An 11,752-nucleotide genomic window follows, 5' to 3' on the forward strand; every position below is an offset into this window, starting at 1 on the left:
TGTGGGCTGTGAGCCTTGGGAGCTCTCTCTTTTCCCGGGGGCAGCCGCAAAGGTAAGTTCTCTTCCCCACCCCCACCCCCCCGCCCTCCCTTCAGCTTTCTATACTTTCCTTCTCTCACTAAGCCAAAAGGATCTCTTGCTGTTTTCTATACTCTCCCTCTCTCAGGTCTGGTCTACACTAGTCGTTTATTTCGGAATTAGCTGAGTTAATTCGAAAAAAAATCATTCCGTCCACACGATCAAACCGTTTTCTTCGATTTAAAGGGCTCTTTAATCCGATTTCTGTACTCCACCTTGGCAAGTGGAGTAGTGCTTCAATCGAGATCGCAATCCCAGGTTAAAGGTATTGTGGACGCAATTCGACGTTATTGGCCTCCGGGAGCTATCCCAGAATGCTCCCTTGTGACCGCTCTGGACAACACTCTCAACTCCGATGCACTAGCCCAGTGGGCAGGAAAACCCCCGGGAACTTTTGAATTTCATTTCCTGTTTGGTCACCAGCAGCACAGGTGACCAGCAGCACAGTCCACCATCACAGGCGACCATGCAGAGTCCACCATCACAGGAGATCATGCAGTCCCGGATTCGCAGACGAACTCCAGCATGGTCCGAACGGGAGGTACTGGATCTCATTGCATGTTGGGGAGATGACTCTGTTATGGTAGAACTACGTTCCAAAAAAAGGAATGCAAATACGTACGCTAAAGTCTCCAGAGCCATGACGGAAAGAGGCTACTCCAGGGACACAGAGCAGTGTCGTACAAAAATCAAGGCACTCAGGCAAGCATACCAATAAGCCAGGGAGGCGAATGGGCGCTCTGGGTCACATCCCCATACATGCCGCTTCTACTGTGAGCTGCACCCCACCAATGTCCGTGGATACCTCCAAGGGGGGAGTTGAACGGAGCGAGGAGGATGAGTTATTGGAGGACGAAGAGGAGGAGGAGGACAGTGCACAGGCGGCAAGTGGGGAATCCGTTTTCACCCCTACCCAGGAACTATTCTTAATGCAGGAGCCAATAGCCCACCCCCCAACTCCCAAGGCAGACTCTCAGACCATGACCCTGGAGAAGGTACTTCTGGTGAGTGACCCTGATCAGAGCCACGCAGTGGGGGGCTGGGGGGAAACACAGCCACGCTGGGCTGCTCGCATTTAGTTTAAAGGGCTCATCCCTGCTCAGAGCCTCGTTGGAGCCATGCGGTGAGTGCGGGAGGGGAGCGGGGGGTTGTGTGAAGCGATCATCCCAGAGAGCCCGCAGGCCCTCCTTTTATATTGCAAACCCACCAGGCATTGCTTGCTATGGGAAAGGGGGCCCGGCAGTTTGAAAGCATTGAAATGAATGCGGAAGAAGCAGAACCCCGCATGCCCCTAGGGCTTACCGTGGCTGGCTGCAAGCTAAATTCTGTTGCCCGGCCATGTATGATGTGCTGTGTACTATGAATTGCCCGTTTCACTGAGAAACAGTGTGTCCTTTGTTCTCTGAAATGTATCTTTTAAAATATTACCCTCCCTTTTTCTCCTCCCACAGGTGCAGACGTTTCAACGTGGCCCCTATCTACTCCATCCAAGAGGCTGGTCCAGATTAGAAGGTGGAAAAAACGAACTCAGGACAACATGTTCGCCGAGCTCATGCAGTCCTCCAGCATTGATAGGGCCCAGCTGAATGCGTGGTGGCAAACAATTGCGGAGTCCCATAAAGCATTACAGGAACACGAAGAGAGGAGGGACGCATGTGATGAGAGCAGGCAGGACGCTGTGGTCAAGCTCATGGGGGAGCAAACTGACATGCTGCACTGTATGGTGGATCTAATACAGGAAAGGCAGCAAGACCACAGACTGCCACTGCAGCCCCTGTTTAACCACCCTCCCTCCTCCCCAAGTTCCATAGCCTCCTCACTCAGACGCCCAAGAACACGAGGGGGGAGGCTATGGGGACCCACACACTCAACCCCAGAGGATCACCCAAGTAGCAGAAAGCTGGCATATGCGAACTTTTGATTTGGTTTCTGGACTTGTCCTTCCCTCCTCCTCCACCCCCATAACCCAACCCCCCCCCCATCTACCTTCTTATTTCTCTCAATGTGTTGTGCAACAAGTAATAAACAATGGTTTTAAACAATTGTGATGTTATTTCCTTTCATATATATAGGGGGCGGGTAACTTCAAGATAAACAAACACAACTGTCACACCGTACCCTGGCCAGTCATGAAACTGTCTTTCAAAGCTTCTCAGATGCGCAGCGCGCCCTGCTGCGCTCTTCTAATTGTCCTGTTGTCTGGCTGTGCGAAATTGGCCGCCAGACCAGTTGCCTCAACCTCCCACCCCGCCATAAACGTCTCCCCCTTACTCTCACAGATATTGTGGAGCACACAACAAGCAGCAATTACAACTGGAATATTGGTTGTGCTGAGATCTAACCGAGTCAGTAAACTGCGCCAGCGCGCTTTCAAACGTCCAAAAGCACATTCTACCACCAACCTGCACTTGCTCAGCCTATAGTTGAACTGCTCCTTATTACTGTCCAGGGTGCCTGTGTACGGCTTCATGAGCCAGGGCATTAAGGGGTAGGCTTGGTCCCCGAGGATAACTATAGGCATTTCAACATCCCCAACAGTAATTTTCTGGTCTGGGAAGTAAGTCCCTTCCTGCAGCTGTTCAAACAGACCAGAGTTCCTGAAGATGCGAGCGTCATGCACTTTTCTCGGCCATCCCATGTTGATATCCGTGAAATGTCCCTTGCTATCCACCAGTGCTTGCAGCACCATGGAAAAGTACCCCTTACGGTTTACGTACTGGCTGCCCTGGTGTGCCGGGGCCAAGATAGGGATATGCGTTCCGTCTATCACCCTGCCACAGTTAGAGAAACTGAGAGCATTAAAGCCATCCACAATGGTCTGCACATTTTCCAAAGTCACTACCCTTGATAGCAGCTGGTCACTGATTGTGTTGGCTACTTGCAGCACAGTAGCTCCCACAGTAGATTTGCCCACTCCAAACTGATTCCTGACTGACCGGTAGCTGTCGAGCGTTGCAAGCTTCCACAGTACTATGGCCACTCGCTTCTCAACTGTGAGGGCTGCTCTCATTTTGGTGTCTTTCCACTTCAGGGCAGGGGACAGCAAGTCACAAAGTTCCATGAAAGTGGCCCTATGCATACGAAAGTTTCGCAGCCACTGGGAATCATCCCAGACCTGAAACACTATGCGGTCCCACCAGTCTGTGCTTGTTTCCCGGGCCCACAATCGGCATTTCATGGCATGAACCTGGCCCAACGCCACCATGATCTCCCAATCGCCACATGCCGTGCTTCTAGGAACGTAGGTGTCCATGTCCTCATCAGTATAGTAATCGCGCTGTCGTTGCTTCTTCACCTGTTTTTGCAGATACTGCACATACTGCTGGATAATGTGCGAGGTATTTACAATGGTCAAGACTGCACCGGCGATCTGAGCGGGCTCCATACTTGCCGTGCTATGGCGCCTGCATGGGTAATCCTGGAAAAATGGCGCAAAACGTAGGAGAGCTGTTGGGTTCAAGATGGCCGATAAAAGGCGGGAAATGGTTGCCTTCTGTAGCTTCCACATGAGCCCAGCACTGACAACATATAGAAATTTGCTAGCGATGCAAGAATGGGGGAGCAGAGTTTGTGGCGGAAGCTGTGCTGCTAGGTTCACAATGGCCGAACAACGGCGGGAAATGGTTGCCTTCTGTAGCTTCCACTGGAGTCCAGCACCGACAACATGGAGACATTTGCTAGCGATGCAAGAACGGGAGAGCAGAGTTTGCAGTGGAAACTTTGCTGCTCGGTTCACGATGGCCAAACAACGGCGGGAAATGGTAAGGAATTTTCTCTCTTTTGCACAGCTCTGTTTTCTGCTTACTAACAAAAAAGGATCTCTCTATCTCTTGCTGTTTTCTGTACTTTACACAGCCCTGTGTCACTGACACAGGATCTCTTGCTAATTTTTCTGCCATGTGATTTCTTTCACTCAACCTTCTCAACCTTCCTTTATATTTCCCTCTTTTATTTAATTAGCCTTTACTTTTTAAAATTTATTTCAATTTTTTTACTCTTATTATTTTTTAGTCCCAACAAAAATAACCTTTTACCACATTCTTGCTATTCTATAAAACAAACTCCTCTCTCTTGTTGCTTTCTCTTGTTTCCCCTCTTTCTTCTATTTAAAATAACCTTTCTTTCCTTTTTTCCTCTAAGCCTAACCAATCTTTCTTTTTTTAAAACTCCTTTCCTTTAAGGCCTCTGTAGCGAGGGGGCGTGGTCTCCCGCCCTGACAGACAGGGAGAGAGCCATGAATGCCCCGTGTTGGGCAGAACCGGGACTTCCGCGGCCACCCCACCGGAAGCAGAAGGGCGGGACAGGAAGCGGAACTATAAAAGGCTGGTCCTCCAGCTCAGTCGGGAGAGAGCTGCCAGAGGAGCAGGACGTCTCTTCCCCACTGCGTGACCGCAGACCTAACGGAGACAGCTATCCTGACAGAGACCCAGAGGGGCTGACAGAGCTGCCACTAGCCGTCTACCCCAGCGAAGCAAACAACAACCCTGGAACCCATGTACACATGGAATCGAGTGTAGGAAGAAGCCCAGGGAAGCCAAATCGGATTCAGCTGTGTTATTGACTACAAGCCGGCCAGCATGTTGCAGTTGGACTTTTGCCACTGACCCAGTGGCGGACAACTCCACCGCAGTTAGGGCCCTGGGCTTGGACGCAGTGGAGCGGGAGGGCCTGAGTTCTTCTACCCCCACCACCCCAACGTCAGGAGTGGTAGCCTCCCCACCTGGTTGTCAGGAGGCCTGCATTGGTCTGGCACCCGCCTGAATCCAGACGACAGACAGTTGTGCTGACTCTCCCACCAGAGAGCTAACCTCCCCTAGACTGCGACAGCTCTGCCGGACTGTAGGCCAGAGCCCCCCTACTTGCTTGCTGCCCCGCCCTGATCAAGGGCCAGGCAAATGGACCTTCTGGTGCTCTACCTGCCTGACCGTAGGCCAGAGCCCCTACTCAATTGCTGCCCTGCCCTGATTGAGGGCCCTGGGCAAACAGTCTCTCTACCATTACTTGGCCTGACTGCAGGCTAGGACCATTAACACTGAGCTAATTTTCCCCTGAACCAAAGTACCCAGAACTATCATAGCAAAGGGCGTGGTCTCCCGCCCAGATGGACGGGGAGGGAGCCGTGAACCCCTTACAGTCTCTCTTTTTACTCATTCATACTTTTTCTCTAAATATGTCAAAACACAGGCACACAAGGGATAGCTTGGGGGAGGGATAGCTCAGTGGTTTGAGCATTGACCTGCTAAACCCAGGGTTGTGAGTTCAGTCCTTGAGGGGGCCACTTAGGGATCTGGGGCAAAATCAGTACTTTGTCCTGCTAGTGAAGGCAGGGGGCTGGACTCAATGACCTTTCAAGGTCCCTTCCAGTTCTAGGAGATGGGATATCTCCATTAATTTTAAAAATTGGGGGGGAGGGATAGCTCAGTGGGTTTGAGCATTAGCCTACTAAACCCAGGGTTGTGAGTTCAATCCTTGAGGGGGCCACTTGGGGATCTGGGGCAAAATCAGTACTTGGTCCTGCTAGTGAAGGCAGGGGGCTGGACTCGATGACCTTTCAAGGTCCCTTCCAGTTCTAGGAGATAGGATATCTCCATTATAAAAAAAAAAAAAAAAACCAACCTTCCCCCGGCCAAACACAGAAAAATAATACAAAATAAATTTCAAAATGGCCGACGGTGCCAAAAACATACATGACCGGAAACGGGGACGGAGGGCGGGATGTAAATGCTACACACTGCAGGGAAACCTGTCAAAAAGTACATGGTGATGAAAGCTATCGAGCAGTTAACTACTCACATGGCTGCGCAGGGCAGGCAGCCAATGGGGAAGAAGCCATGGTCTGGTACGAATCTCCCAGGGAAGGGAGGCTGGCTTTTCTCAGATCTAGGGCAGCTGGGCAGCTTCAATGACCGGGCTCTTCTTAGTGCACATTCTTGTTATCCTATGAAAGAATGTCCGTAGGCTGCAGCGGGCTGGAGGGTGGTTCTTGAACTCCTCCAGGATGAGGATGGTCTGAGAAGCCAGGCTTTGGACCGAGGAGTTGCTGTCCTGCTGCAAGCCTTTGAGGTCTAAGATTGAAAGGAAGGAAATGGAGGTCAGAGCCACAGCGCTCTGGAGAGCCCCAGCAGACCAAGCCAGCGCTGTACCTCTTGGCCTGTGACAAGCAGGCTGGGAGGCGGGAGGCAGGGGACTAGCAGGAACAACCAGCAACCCTCACTAAACATCCCTGCTGCCCTCCACAAATGGGGGAGCCTCCAGACACAGGCAAGAAGTCCCAATGAACCCCATTCACTCACTATTTCTAGGACTGCCCCGTCGCTGCAGTATCTGAGCACCTCATCCCTGCCTGTATTTACCCTCCGCCTTCCCCCCAATGCACAGATGGGCACTTAGGTCCAGAGAGGGGGAGAGTCACAAAGGGGGCTTGGACATTGTTAGGCTATGCCGAACTTTAGGTGCCCTGCTGCCCTCCAGGAAATGCCGAGGAGGGAGCTCAGCCATTCTTGTATGTAAGAGAGGAGTATGACTGCTCAGAGCTCCGGTATGAAACAGCAGAAAAACCTGAGAGTCTCTGGATAAAGTTGAGAAGTGTGAGCAACAAAGGTGATGTCGTGGTCGGAGTCTGCTATAGACCACCAGACCGGGGGGATGAGGTGGATGAGGCTTTCTTCTGGCAACTAGCAGAAGTTGCTAGATCGCAGGCCCTGGTTCTCATGGGAGACTTTAATCACCCTGATATCTGCTGGGAGAGCAATACAGCGGTGCACAGACAATCCAGGAAGTTTTTGGAAAGTGTAGGGGACAATTTCCTGGTGCAAGTGCTGGAGGAACCAACTAGGGGCAAAGCTTTTCTTGACCTGCTGCTCACAAACAGGGAAGAATTAGTAGGGGAAGCAAAAGTGGATGGGAACCTGGGAGGCAGTGACCATGAGATGGTCGAGTTCAGGATCCTGACACAAGGAAGAAAGGAGAGCAGCAGAATACGGACCCTGGACTTTAGAAAAGCAGACTTTGACTCCCTCAGGGAACAGATGGGCAGGATCCCCTGGGAGAATAACATGAAGGGGAAAGGGGTCCAGGAGAGCTGACTGTATTTTAAAGAAACCTTATTGCGGTTGCAGGAACAAACCATCCCGATGTGTAGAAAGAATAGTAAATATGGCAGGCGACCAGCTTGGCTAAACAGTGAAATCCTTGCTGATCTTAAACGCAAAAAAGAAGCTTACAAGAAGTGGAAGATTGGACAAATGACCAGGGAGGAGTATAAAAATATTGCTCAGGCATGCAGGAGTGAAATCAGGAAGGCCAAATCACACTTGGAGTTGCAGCTAGCAAGAGATGTTAAGAGTAACAAGAAGGGTTTCTTCAGGTATGTTAGCAACAAGCAGAAAGTCAAGGAAAGTGTGGGCCCCTTACTGAATGAGGGAGGCAACCTAGTGACTGAGGATGTGGAAAAAGCTAATGTACTCAATGCTTTTTTTGCCTCTGTCTTCACGAACAAGGTCAGCTCCCAGACTGCTGCACTGGGCAGCACAATATGGGGAGAAGGTGACCAGCCCTCTGTGGAGAAAGAAGTGGTTCGGGACTATTTAGAAAAACTGGACGTGCACAAGTCCGTGGGGCCGGATGCGCTGCATCCGAGGGTGCTAAAGGAGTTGGCAGATGAGATTGCAGAGCCATTAGCCATTATTTTTGAAAACTCATGGCGATCGGGGCAGGTCCCGGATGACTGGAAAAAGGCTAATGTAGTGCCCATCTTTAAAAAAGGGAAGAAGGAGGATCCGGGGAACTACAGGCCAGTCAGCCTCACCTCAGTCCCTGGAAAAATCATGGAGCAGGTCCTCAAGGAATCAATTCTGAAACACTTAGAGGAGAGGAAAGTGATCAGGAACAGTCAGCTTGGAGTCACCAAGGGGAAGTTGTGCCTGACTAACCTAATTGCCTTCTATGATGAGATAACTGGCTCTGTGGATGAGGGGAAAGCAGTGGATGTGTTATTCCTTGACTTTAGCAAAGCTTTTGATACGGTCTCCCACAGTATTCTTGCCGCCAAGTTAAAGAAGTACGGGCTGGATGAATGGACTGTACGGTGGATAGAAAGCTGGCTAGATCGTCGGGCTCAACGGGTAGTAATCAATGGCTCCATGTCTAGTTGGCAGCCGGTTTCAAGCGGAGTGCCCCAAGGATCGGTCCTGTGGCTGGTTTTGTTTAATAGCTTCATTAATGATCTGGAGGATGGTGTGGACTGCACTCTCAGCAAGTTTGCAGATGACACTAAACTAGGAGGCGTGGTAGATACACTAGAGGGTAGGGATCGGATACAGAGGGACCTAGACAAATTAGAGGACTGGGCCAAAAAAAACCTGATGAGGTTCAACAAGGACAAGTGCAGAGTCCTGCACTTAGGATGGAAGAATCCCAGGCACTGCTACAGATTAGGGACCGAATGGCTAGGCAGCAGTTCTGCAGAAAAGGACCTAGGGGTCACAGTGGACGAGAAGCTGGATATGAGTCAACAGTGTGCTCTTGTTGCCAAGAAGGCTAATGGCATTTTGGGCTGTATAAGTAGGGGCATTGCCAGCAGATTGAGGAACGTGACCGTTCCCCTTTATTCGACATTGGGGAGGCCTCATCTAGAATACTGTGTCCAGTTTTGGGCCCCACACTACAAGAAGGATGTGGAAAAATTGGAAAGAGTCCAGCGGAGGGCAACAAAAATGATTAGGGGTCTGGAGTACATGACTTCTGAGGGGAGGCTGAGGGAACTGGGATTGTTTAGTCTCCAGAAGAGAAGAATGAGGGGGGATTTGATAGCAGCCTTCAACTACCTGAAGGGGGGTTCCAAAGAGGATGGAGCTCGGCTGTTCTCAGTGGTGGCAGATGACAGAACAAGGAGCAATGGTCTCAAGTTGCAGTGGGGGAGGTCCAGGTTGGATATTAGGAAACACTATTTCACTAGGAGGGTGGTGAAGCACTGGAATGCGTTACCTAGGGAGGTGGTTGAGTCTCCTTCCTTGGAGATTTTTAAGGCCCGGCTTGACAAAGCCCTGGCTGGGATGATTTAGTTGGGAATTGGTCCTGCTTTGAGCAGGGGGTTGGACTGGATGACCTCTTGAGGTCCCTTCCAACCCTGATACTCTATGATTCTGTGATTCTCTAGCTCTGGTTGGGAGGCCCAGCTGTGAACCTGCTCTGGGAGTGAGAAGTCTGAGCTATATCACTCCCCCCCTCCCCCATTCGCCAACAAATGTGGAGATGCTGCTCTGCCCTGCGCTGCCCAGGGGTCCGGGCACGCAGCAAGGAGGTAGGTGACCGGACGTCACCTCGGCCTCATTTGGAGCAGTGGCTTCACCCCAGGCACCCCACGTGGAGGTGACTGCTCCAAACACTGGGCTAGTGAGTGCAAGGGGGGAGGCAGCACCCCACCTCGGCTGTGTTTTGGGGGGGGGGGCAATCATCTGCGAAGGCCAGCCAGCTCAGGCCCAGTTTGGGGATCTGCCAGGCCGCAGCTCTGAGGTCAGGGCTAAGTGCCTGGCATATGCTAACCAGCAGACATGACAGGGTGAAGGGGCAGCTGATCAGGGGTTTGGGGATCTACATTTTGCATCCCTTTGTGGCTCTCACCCGAGATCATGTTGCTGGCATTGGAGATTGAACCCAGCCCATGGCCCTGGGCCGTTCATCCCCCTAGCGCTCAGTGCTCAAAGCAGGTACCACTCACCGTTGCAGATGACATCCAGCTTGTCCTGGCTCCTCTGGTCCAGCTGCCGGGCAGTGAGCCCTACACATACAAACAGCTCGTCACATCCCCGCATCCCCAGCAAGGGTGTCAAATGTCACCCTCCAAGCAACCCCTCGCTTCCCCCACCCCTCGCTGGCCAGGACGCGCTCCCGAATCCCCAGGGGAAAGGGTGAGTCCCCAGGGATGGTTACAGGGCTGGTTGCCAAAGGAGAGCACAGCACCTTGAGGGTCCACTACCAAGAGCCCATGGTGGGGTATGGGGGGGCGGGGAATGGGGACTGCATGGGGAGCAGTGGGGTTAGAGGGGGCCCATCAGCCGATCAGGGCAGTTTGGGGTGAGCTTGCTCCTGCGGACTTCTGACACCCTTGATCCTTCATTAGACAATCAGGAGCCCAAGGGTTACTTCTCGCTGCTGGCAGGGACTGTGGAGAGCCTGGGACCGGATCCAGCCCCCCTGCTAAAGGGACCCCTGCTCTGTGGTTACCTATGAAACTGATGGCCGCTTCTTTAATTGGAGCCTGTGGGTTCTCCAGAAAGGCCTTGGTCTGGCACAGAAAGTTGTTGGCTCTCCCCTTGTAGCGCGTCACCTAGGACCAGAACAAGGGAGCACAAGGTTATTAAAGGCCTTTCCGTCCCGCAGGCCGGGTTCCAGGTGTGTGGAGCGCACGTCCTGTTTTCACCCCTCCTTCCTGTGCCGGGGGGATCACACAGAAGGACTACACCCAGGGCCAGGAGTGGTCCCGGGGCTGGGGCTCAGTGTGGGCACAGAGCTGGGCAATGGGGGGTGCCCTATCCACCGATTCCCCCGCTCCTGCCAGCGAGGGCTGTGCAGTGAATGACCTGAGGGCTCCCTCACCAGGCAGTCACAGCTTTGCCACGTTTCCTTGTGCTGGATGAAGCCACCAAGCTGGTGCCACTTCGGGAATTCTGCAGCACTGCTGAGGTTGTCCCAACACACCTGCAAAACAAGTGGGGCCAGGGCGAGCCGGCCACGGTTACGGGAGCTGGAAGCCACTAGCCTGGTTACCCGGAGGCCGGGGAGGCCATGCGTGCTGAATGCTTCCCGGCCCCAGGTTGCTTGCGGAAGGGCGGCGGTGTGGCTAAGGCAATGGCTGGAGACCTGACTCAATTCCCAGCTCTGCCTGCGGGAACTCAGGCAAGTTGCTTAGGCCCAGGGTTGCATAGAGATTTAGGTGCCTAATGCCTATGGGTGATCAATACTTTTGAGGCGCTAGGCCTCATGCTGTGCCTCAGTTCCCCACCTCATGGTGGGTAGAAGGGTGAATTCATTAGTACTGGTGACATTTGGCTCCCAAGTGATGGTGGCCATGAGCGCTAGCATGTGCACAGACACCTGGGGCGGGGGAGAGCGGGCGACTTGGGCATCTCATGTCTAGTACGGGCTGTCCGGGCTGCTTGGCCAAGGGCACACTGGGTCCTGCGCACCATCTGGAGACTGGGTAGCCCTGCTCCTGGTAGGGGCCATGGCCAGGGTTGTGCTCTTCCCACCAGTACAGCCAGGGATGGTGCGGAGGCCAGTGGCTGTAGGAGTGGTGAGGCGACCCCTCCCACCACCCAATCTCTCAGCCTGGCTGCAGAGGGGGGGAGTGTTGGGCTCAGAGGATGCAGGGAAGACTCAGCAGTTGGGTGGGGCGCCATGGTCATGGCGCTACTGCACTCAACGTTCAAGTGATTTTGAGCGCCTGACTGTCACAGGACTGAGCACCTGCCCTCTGTCAGCAAGACCCTTTAAAGAGGGGGTGTCACATGTTGCCCCCTCAAAACAAATTACTGGTCACTCTGTAACGGTATCCGCTGCAAGCTCCAGCTCGTGGCCTCACCTGGGACACGTTGGGACACTCATCATGCACGAGGAGGAGCAGCGGGACCAGGCTCTGGAGCACAGGCTCCTTCATTCGCCTCCTGTTGAGCCC

General features: G+C 52.9%; 1 long non-coding RNA gene across 1 annotated transcript; it reads right to left on the bottom strand.

The window, feature by feature from the left end:
* Window positions 1-5,756: 5,756 nt before the first annotated feature.
* On the bottom strand, window positions 5,757-10,441 carry LOC135979627 (uncharacterized). The gene is made up of 3 exons (XR_010596895.1): window positions 10,303-10,441; window positions 9,797-9,856; window positions 5,757-6,143 (listed from the first exon to the last, which is right to left on the bottom strand). It is a non-coding gene; the product is annotated as an uncharacterized LOC135979627 (long non-coding RNA).
* Between the last annotated feature and the right edge of the window lie 1,311 nt (window positions 10,442-11,752).

Source organism: Chrysemys picta, unplaced genomic scaffold (genome assembly GCF_011386835.1).
Source record: "Chrysemys picta bellii isolate R12L10 unplaced genomic scaffold, ASM1138683v2 scaf1059, whole genome shotgun sequence".
In the NCBI taxonomy this organism is placed as follows: Eukaryota; Metazoa; Chordata; order Testudines; family Emydidae; genus Chrysemys; species Chrysemys picta.